General features: G+C 37.7%; 1 pseudogene; it reads right to left on the bottom strand.

Annotated features, from left to right (window-relative positions):
• Positions 1-2,666: 2,666 nt before the first annotated feature.
• Positions 2,667-9,379, bottom strand: LOC123939224 (annotated as a pseudogene).
• Between the last annotated feature and the right edge of the window lie 564 nt (positions 9,380-9,943).

The raw sequence follows: 9,943 nt of genomic DNA, 5'->3' as shown, positions 1-9,943 counted from the left end.
TTGGTGAAACCAAGTTGTAGTTTTAAAAACATAATTTCAATTTGAAAATAGAACAAATATTATATCAGCATCACTGTCCTTAAATATGGGACTTAGATAAGTAAATTAATATCAGTGAATTAATCAAATCACATTAGTATCTCCTAGATTATAACAAATCTTTTATTATTCTTATTCTCTGCAATTTTAGAGCTGGGTAAGATAAGATTGTACCTGAACCATAACACTTATGTCATTATTTGAGGACAATAATATAGTTAATTTTATAGAAAAGAAATTATCAGTAAAACTGGCCATTTGTTATTATTATTCAACTCTAAAGTTTTCTTTAGAAAACTGTCAGTAGTTTCTCCAGAAATAATCTCATATATGTCTATCTCTACTTTTAAATTTATTTGATGATTTGATGATGTTATCCTTTAAGTATTTTGAATTCTAATTAAAATTGTACATTCATTGTATGAATGATAATGATGAATGAAGAAATTTAAGTTGATGAACTTAAATTAGGTTATCAATGTTGCTAAAATAAACACCTACATATTTTGTATTAAAACAAAATTACTAGTTTTTAAATCATTAATATGTAAAAAGGGTGCAAAAAATTACTAGCAATTTTTACATGTAAATTCCAGGACTTCTTCAAATAGATGGTCCAATAAAAACATTTCCTTTTTTCTTCCTATTTTTATATTTGTAGCTATACTTTATTTAGAAATACATAATGAACTAGTGTGAAATCTGTGGTATGTATATATTGCTTATTTAACACGTAACTTAGTTGCTTAATTTTATATAAGTAATTGCAGTGGCTGTTTAGCCACTATCTTATCTTTTCATTGGCTTTCTGTGAGGCCAACCCATGTAGTAAGATATGTCACATATGGGAAGTAGTATGTTTGTGTCATTAAAAATCCATGGGTTATGGTTTTGCCTTTTACTAGATTATTAAAATCTTTTTTCTCTCTAGGTCACATATCAGTTTGCTAAAGCAATTTTTAAAAGCTAAAAACACTTTGCCAAAGTAAAGATAGTGGAAAGGAATGGGCTTTGAAGTTCTGCATTTGAATCTACCTTTGACAATCCTTTACCAAGTGAGTGATACTGACCTATTTAGTTATATAGCCCATTCTTCATTTTCTCATCTGGAAATAGGAGAAACAGTATCCATAAGGAGTTTTTGGTTATGAGAAATAATATCTGCAAAAATGCAGCCAAGAATGTAGAATATGATTCATGTTTAATAAATATCAGATGAAATATAACAAAACTTAATAGGACAAAGCTTTCCATGAGTTTCCTCTTCATAATGTAAAACAAAGGAAAAGGAAAGGGACTTAATATGTAATGACCACTTTGTTTAGTCAGCTTCTGCACCAAAGGCAATACTTTTTTCCCTATTTTAAAGCACCTTGGGTAACTGAAGCACTCAAGGTAAATAAAAGGGCACAGCTCCTCCGTCTCCCCCAACATGTGAGTCAGTCTCATGACATTGACACATTAGCCAGGAGTCCCATGCCTTTCCCCGGACACAAGATTTTGCAGAACTTCAGTTCATGCCACAAGGAGACCAGAGCAGTCGGTCTTCTTCCATTTGACTTGCACAGGCCACTTTTTCATGGCCATTGCAAGATTGGGGAGAACGGAGGGTAGAGCCCACACCACTTTCTCTATCCACACCTCTCAACAGTTTCTTTTTTACCGTCCTTTCTACTCACATTTTTCTTATCCTAGTAATCTGTATTTATATCTCCAGTCCTAGGTATTTTGACGTATGTTATCCTCACAATTTTTTGCTGAGTAAATTACATGCTAAATTGCCCTTTAAAACCTAAACAGGAAATACTATTACAACACAGTACTAGTTCTGTATAATTAATCTACTAGATAAAATAGTGCTGGAAGGACTGAACCATTAGAATTGAGAATAATCTTCTAAAATGAGGAAATAGGACATAAATGTTTCTGGAGTCCATTTCATGTAATCAAGTTTTATTTACCCACACTAATAAATGGAGAGTGAACACTATGGCATGAATAATCTCAGATAATAACCTTTGAGAAGTAGATAAACCAGTGGTCATTCCCAGGATTTGAAATGCTTGAGTTTTGTGGGTATGTTGGTTTATATCACTTTTATCTAATTACTCTGTTCCAGTCTGTTTGATATGAAGATGTCTCCATACTTTCTATTACTTACTCTATACTTTCTGTTTATATACTAAATATGCAGATTACTGAATCAAGCAAAGTTGCTGGCTGTATAGGAATTGCCTCTATTTTGATCTAGGTGGGAGATAATTTATTAAAAAATGTAATAGAATAGTAGTGTGGCCTTATGGAAAGTAGTGAATCCAGACTATATTCTTCATCTTAACAAATAGATAACAAGGAAAAAAATTACAAATGGCATTAATTGAATTCACTGTTATTGCATTCTTAACACTTTCCCCCTACGGACTTTCTATGCCTCATTTCACAAAATGTCACAGGTTGCCACTTGTTCCGTGCTATATGGATATTTACTTTGGAATAAAATCAAAATAGTCTGATAGTCCCATTTCATAGTTCATGCTCCTCAGCAGTTCACTCTCCTTTCTACCTCAGTGGCAACCCCAATGAGCCAAAAGCCTGCTGCATGTGATGACCATGGTTCCTTCTCAACTCTAATCATCCATGATGTAGTCCTGTTTATCAAGGTACAAAAGGGTTTACCGTTTAAAAGTTAAATCCACTTCATTGCTCCAAAACAAATGCCTTTATTTTCACAGCACCATTAAAACAGCACTAATGTAAATAATTTTCACATATTTTGAGAAACTTTCCAGAGATCATTGTGCCATAACCAGCCAGTCACTTACTCTATCAGAAAATTGATTTCTGTAATACATCCAATGGCCCTTGCAGTTTCTCTCCAAAGTTTTATGTGCTAATTACTACCTATTTACTTGTAAAAATGCTAATAAAATATGCATCGATTTAAAAATAGGGGCAAATGCTCCTTCAAGTAACTACTGTGGTTCATTCTCTCTACTGTAAAATGGATCCTGGCCATGACAGTTAGAAAAGTTGTATTACGCATACTATGGACTTGAAAGCTCAGAGGCGAAAAGGACCTCCCAGTCATATAAAAAGTAATTTTAAGGAGTTGTAGGGTTTGGGAGGAAGGGTGATAAAGAGGAGTTTCACTTTGGGCTCAGTAAAAGATTTTGAATTTATTTTGCCAAGCATCACCTCAGTCAGGTCCAAGTGCCACATCTCGTATCATAAGTTAGTTCATTGATAAGAGTCCAAGATTCTAGCTTTATTCCAAAATGGAGGCAGGGTAGTGGGCAGCACACAGTTCATCTGACATGGTTAAATGGGGGAACTGAGCAATGTTTCAGATCCATAGTGGCTATCCTCTGATAGCAGAGAGGATTGTCTTATAATAAAGTAACGGGAAGGACAATTTATACATATTCTGGACACAGGTAATGGAAGATATTCAAGGTAAATCTACAAATGGAGACTGGACAATCTATGAGCTTGAAGTATGAGCCAAGTAGCTCCATGACACTAGTGTCAAATGGTAATTGCTATGACTGTGGCAATAGCCAAAGACTTGGCAACTTTGTTTCCTGCTCCAGCTCTGAAGAACTGGGTCTACTTGTTGCCTTGGAGAGGGAGAAGGACTTCACAATTAGGGTACAAATAACATAGAGAATAGGAAACCATATTTATTAATGAAAATCATTAGTCCCCTCTGATTTACTGTTTCCGGTCTTCAGTGTTCTACTGGGTTCTTTTATTTATTTATTTTTCTCCTCGGTAATGTTTCGGTCACGTTCATATGAGACACGTTGTTCAGGATTCCAAGAATAAGGTTGATTTGATCAAATACACTGCTAGTCATGTGCAACATCTAGTTAACTCTAATTTCTTATTCTCTTATGTAAGAAAAAATATCTGAGGGGCTCTTGTGAGGCTCAGTTGATTAAGTGTCTGCCTTCAGCTCAGGTTATGATCACAGGGTCCTGGGATCAAGCCACACCTTGTACTCCCTTGCTCAGAGGAAGCTGCTTCTCCCTCTCCTCCCCACTTGTGCTCTCTCTTGCTATCTCTGTCTCTCTTTCTCAAATAAAGTCTTTAAAAAAGAAAAGAAAGAAGGGAAAAAAAAGGAAAAAAGCATATCTAAGTGTATGAGAGAGATAGACTTAAAGGGATAAGCTTACTACCTCACTAATTTATTTTGTAAAGGAAAATATTTGCTAACTCATTGTAATACAAAAACATTGCAATATGATGATCCAAGTATCATAACATTTAGGATGTGAGCTACTATGTATAAGAATAGGGAGCTATGGCTATAATTATAAAATTCTTCTGCCTAAAATCCTTCAAAATCTTTAAGTCATCATAATTCATCAGATACAGGACACTCTTCATAATCTGTTCACAATTAATCTCTCTAGTCTCTTCCCTTTCACATTCTCTCATGCTTTTGCAGCCCTGGAAACAGCATGTCATTTGCTGTATCTGGAATACATCATGTAATTTAGTTTCTGGTAACTTTGCTTGTGTTTTCCCATCTGCCTGGATCATGCTTTCCCTATATTATATGCATGTTCATCTTTCAACGTTCAAAACAAATGTCACCTTCTCCATGACATCTTACCTATATACTGAGAATTAATATTTTTTTCTTTTTGTCATGCTCAAATAATCTTTCTTATACCTCTGAATTAGTTTTTCTTCAATAATATCATTATTTGTTGATAAATTTACCTATGATCATACATAATGAAATATGGTAGAATGGAGCTAATATGATTTCCTATTATGTCCTCAACAAGATGTCTGTGATTTAAAAGGTGTTTAATAAATACTTGTTAAGTGAATAACTGAGTGGAAATAAACTATGTACTAATCTTAGACTCTATCATGAATATACAATGCTTATAAATAGGGGAATTCTACAAATACTTAATTATTGCTTAACAGTTAATAGGGCCAGAAAATAATTTCAGGACCAGGAAAGTAAATGATGTTGTTTGAGGATCAGATATAATAGAAAGTAGTATGGTTTAATAGAAAAAGCATGGTCTTGGAAATAGAACTAGATTTTCATTTGAAATTGTCTACTTTGAGTTACGAGGTCAAAGAGTAATTATTTAACCTCTCTGAGGCTCATTACAGTTGTCACTGTAAAATGTGAACAATAATAATAAAGGAGGAGGAGTTATAAAGTGGTGAATTCAATCTCTGGTACATAGTAGATGATCATTAAATGTGAATTCACTCCCCCTTTTCTGGAGTCTTCTGAGGTCAACATTTGAACAAAATTAGTCATGATGATGGAACGTGCCAGGTTAAAACTACCTAGAAATATGGAAGTAAAAGGAAAAAGATTAGGTCGGCATTGAGTTATTTAATTATGAAGAGAATAAGGTGAAATTTGCCAAATTTTATTTAAGCCATTTTACAGGGCTACTTTTAAAATTATTTATTAATAACAGTGTTTCCTAAATTCAGTTTTATAATTGTCTTTTTTCAGGTGTAAAAAAAGGTACTAAAATTTTCTTGACACGTTTGCAGTATTTTTTATTATCACACCTAGCATCTTTTGTTATTTCGTAACTCCACATGGAGTCAGTCTCTTTATAGTTTTTCTTTTGGAAACTATCTATGTCAGCCTCTTCTGCATGCCTCTATCACATGTATCTTAAACTTTCTGGTGTGTTATGTAAAACAATACCAGCACCTTCTGCTTGAAGTAGGTAAAAATGACAAGATGAAAAGCTGACTATGAAAAAAAAAAAAAGAACCCTGGCTCATTTGCAAAACAGCAAAATCTTTTCAGTTCCCTCAAAGAAAAACATTTGGAAACAAAGCATAACTTTCAACTATTTTTACACGGGATAATTTCCTTTCAGATCTGTGACTAGGGCTCATGATAAAATTAACACTTTTGGTAATTAATTGACTACCTACTTGATTGACTATTCTACTTGATTGAAAAAATGTCTGGATAGAACTATTCTTTCATTAAGGGATTGAGGACTTGAGTTAAGTAGTCAGAAATAATTTATGACTTTTAAAGGATTAAAATATAAAAGTTAAAGGATCACGTAAGTATGATTAACTATGTAAAGAGGCTGTTTCTGTCTTTAGTGCAGTGATGTAAATATTGAAGCCAATACTATTCACCTGATCAGGAAACTGTCTCAGGGGTTCAGGATAAACAGGTATATTTTAATTTATGGGAGTTAAGAAACCCAATAGCATTCTCTTAATAGTAATCAGGGAGGCTGCTCCACATTTATCTCTGTTTACCTTCACCAGGTTATATAACCTTGAATTTTCTAGACTTTCCTAGAATATGGTCTTTTTATAGACAAGGGATGTCAATAATACTATAATATCCAATATCTTTGAAAGTTTATTTTTAATGCTCCGTGCAATTACATTTCAAGGGAGGACTCTCAGGAGCATCTGTAGAAAGAAACCATGAAACTTATGGTGTGGCTTAACATTTATTGAAACCTCATTAGCAGCACAATGTGACAGATATCCATTTCTCCCTCATCCTCACTGCTAAATCCAACTTAAAACCCTGGAAATAGTCAAAGGGACAACAAAAGGAGCTCTCTTAAAGTGTTAGGAAGACAACACACTGGTCTAAGGCCCCAGGATGAGAGGAAGAGAGTACCAAGGTGTTTTACATCCTCTTATCAAAAAACAACAACAACAAAAATTAACCAAGACCAAGAATTTCCCAACACCCAAACCAGGAAAGGAAGGCATTCCTAGTAGGCCCGTTCCTCGCCTGGACTGAGTGGGAGCTGTGTCTAACACACCTGATTAGACCTGGTAGAACCAGCAAGTCCGATTGGTCTGTAGTTCCACAACAATGACTCTCTTTTCCTTACTGGCCCTGGACCTGAGACTTCTTTACCTGGTCTAGAGACACCAGGGAGGCTGATGGGGAAGGGGTCGTGTGGAGTGGGCGAACCTGTACGAAGATCACATCACAACACAATGCAAGTAGACTGGGGCCAGTTTTCATTTCCAAAAGACAGGAGTGGTCCTACCATAGTAAGCATCCAGTCAGGGAAGTTTCTTCATCCATGAAAAACAGAGACTACCATCTTCCCCCACGATACACCAAGTGGGTACAACTGGGGAAACCCTTTCTCCATCCTTACCACCAGCAGTGAATAGGAGGAAGATCAGAAGTTCCACATAAACCTAGCAGACCAAAATAACAGTATGGAATATCTGCCATCCAAGTACTAACCAGGCCCGACCCTGCTTAGCTTCCGAGATCAGACGAGATCGGGCGCGTTCAGGGTGGTATGGCCGTAGACAACAGTATGGGATATCTGAAAGCTGAACTGTCATTAGAACTCAGACCCACAAAAATTGGCCAGGCCATGTATGCTAAACCTAAGCATCTCACCCTGAACACTGTCCATCCAATCCAACAAGCATTACATTTAGCCATTCCCAAGATTTAGAAAAACCTGTGGATGATATAGATCAAAGAATTCGGTGGAGATCAGTGGAAGACTGGCCAATGAAAAGATTCATGTTCTATCCATGGAAAAATGAAGAAAATACTGAAGAGCGATATACTAAGAATCCAAACTATCTGTCCACCTCTAAATAAAAGCAAATGCCACGTCAAAGTTGAGGTCAGTCATGCAATCAGGTTCACGTGGCAAGGAAACAACTTTTGAAAAGGAGGGGCTTTCTAATGTTGGATCTTATCAGAGGACCCAATGCCTAGTGACAATTTTTTTTTTTTTAAAGATTTGATCACTGCTTTATGAATCTGCGGCTTTGCAATACCGACATCATCAGGAAAATGGACAGTTCGCTCAGATTCAATAGCAGGAAATAAATATCAAAGCATCATTACTGGCGTCAATACAGAACCTCTACCTGACCAGATCCTTCCTTCTTATCCTACCCACTAACACCCCACCACCCCACCCCTGGCAGCTACCACTTTACTGCTGCCTGCTGTCCCCTGCACATACCACATGTGTCGTGCAGCCCTCCCTAAGCCTGGCTTAGAGAACCACAAGTGAAACAGGCCAAAGTCTCTGTGCTGCAAATCTGTCCCCACTCGTTTTTACACCACAAACTTCTTCAAGGATCTGGTCCTTCAATAGGATTGATAAATAGCTTTTTAGGGGGAGAAATAATTAAAAGTAGGGGGATTAATCCTGATTACTTCAAACTAGTCATCTCCTTAAAGCAGAGCAGAGGGGCGCCTGGGTGGCTCAGTGGGTTGAAGCCTCTGCCTTCGGCTCAGGTCATGATCTCAGGGTCCTGGGATCGAGCCCCACATCGGGCTCTCTGCTCCGCGGGGAGCCTGCTTCCTCCTCTCTCTCTGCCTGCCTCTCTGCCTAGTTGTGATTTCTCTCTGTCAAATAAATAAAAATATTGGGAAAAAAAAAAAAAAAAAGGCTGAGCAGACCACATTTACAGTCTATCAAATGGAAGTGAAGGTGGCCTGGGAGGAGAGGCGGAAGGAGCAGGAGTCCTCCGCGCCTCTGCCCAGCAGGGCTGGAGGAGCTGGTAGGTGGTCACGACAGCGTGCTCAGAGGTGTAGCCAGTTGTCTGTACTCCACAGAAGAAGCTGCCAGTTTGGGGTGTTTGAGTTTAAAAATTCCTGGCAGTATCAGGGAATCCCTGAAGGCAGACGTTAAAAAAAAAAAAAAAAAAAAAAAAAAAAAAAAAAAGGTGGAAATGGGGAAGGAAAATGAGAGCCATTAGCCAGGAGCTTCGATATAAAAATAAAATTAAAAATAAAAAGGGGGGGGGAAGAGTCCCTTATATGTTTCAGAGGGTTCTGAGCACGACCTGAAGGTAGGATGAGACGATGCAGGAGACGGACAGTTTGTATTGCTGGCATCCCCCATCTGGAGGTTTTACTGTTTTGGGGCTCTCCAGGCTCTGACTCCAAACTGCAGTCTGAGCCTCCATTAAAGGCAGAAATAGTGCCTCCCTTGGCACTGGTGTAGAGGCTATTGTCTGAAGCGGGGTAGTTGGTCCGCAGTTGGACACTTGATCTTGCCTTTCCAGTGCACGGACTTGCTGCTCCAGAACATCATTCTGCCGCTTGAGGTCATCAATATCTTGCTGGTGTGTGTAGTTTTCCCTTTGCATATACTGGATATACTCTGTGGGTTTGTCTAGGGTTTAGGCCCATGGTGCCTGCTATCCTTTGGAGTGATGGAACAGAGTCCCACAAACTGTGAAAGCTGTCTTTGATGTAGTTCCTACATTTTTGTTCCAGTGAGCTGTGATGAGCCTGTTTGTCAGCTGCAGATTGAAACCTTGGTTGCTCTTCATAGCTCTCCACCTCCATGTCCTTGTTGTCACTCATTTCACATGGCCCAGGGGACAGCCACTGCAGCCATGTCAGGAAAAGGGGGAGGGAAGGGAAGGAGGAAGTCAAGAACAACAAGAAACCAAGACTCCCCACCCCAACACACACACCGCTCATTCCCCACTAGCTCTCTCACTACACACACATAACATGGTGAGAACCACCTCCTCACGCTAGTGACAAATTCGATAACATTAGAAAATTGCATTTATCATCATTATCCTGATGGCTAATGCATCACCCTGGGGAAACTTAATTTTCTTTGAATATCAATCTGGTCAACTTTCAGGAGACAAAAGAGTAATCAGAGAACATTAACTTTAATTGTCATGATGAGCCCTCAGGGTGGGTTCAGCGTGGGTGCCAACCATACACCAGTTTTCTTCTGAACTTCTGTTGGTGAATAAGCACCACACCAGGGACAAGATGTATGTTCTGTCAAATTGAGAAAAGCAAGATTGCAGTGAACATAGGTAAAGACTGCTGTTGAAGGAAAACTAGGCAATTTTCCTTTTTCTTCTTAATACAAAAGATAACTGAGAGTTCCCATTTATACTTCAA

The sequence above is a fragment of the Meles meles genome, chromosome 3, assembly GCF_922984935.1.
Source record: "Meles meles chromosome 3, mMelMel3.1 paternal haplotype, whole genome shotgun sequence".
Lineage (NCBI taxonomy): Eukaryota > Metazoa > Chordata > Mammalia > Carnivora > Mustelidae > Meles > Meles meles.
This window is presented reverse-complemented; position numbering and strand designations above follow the sequence as displayed.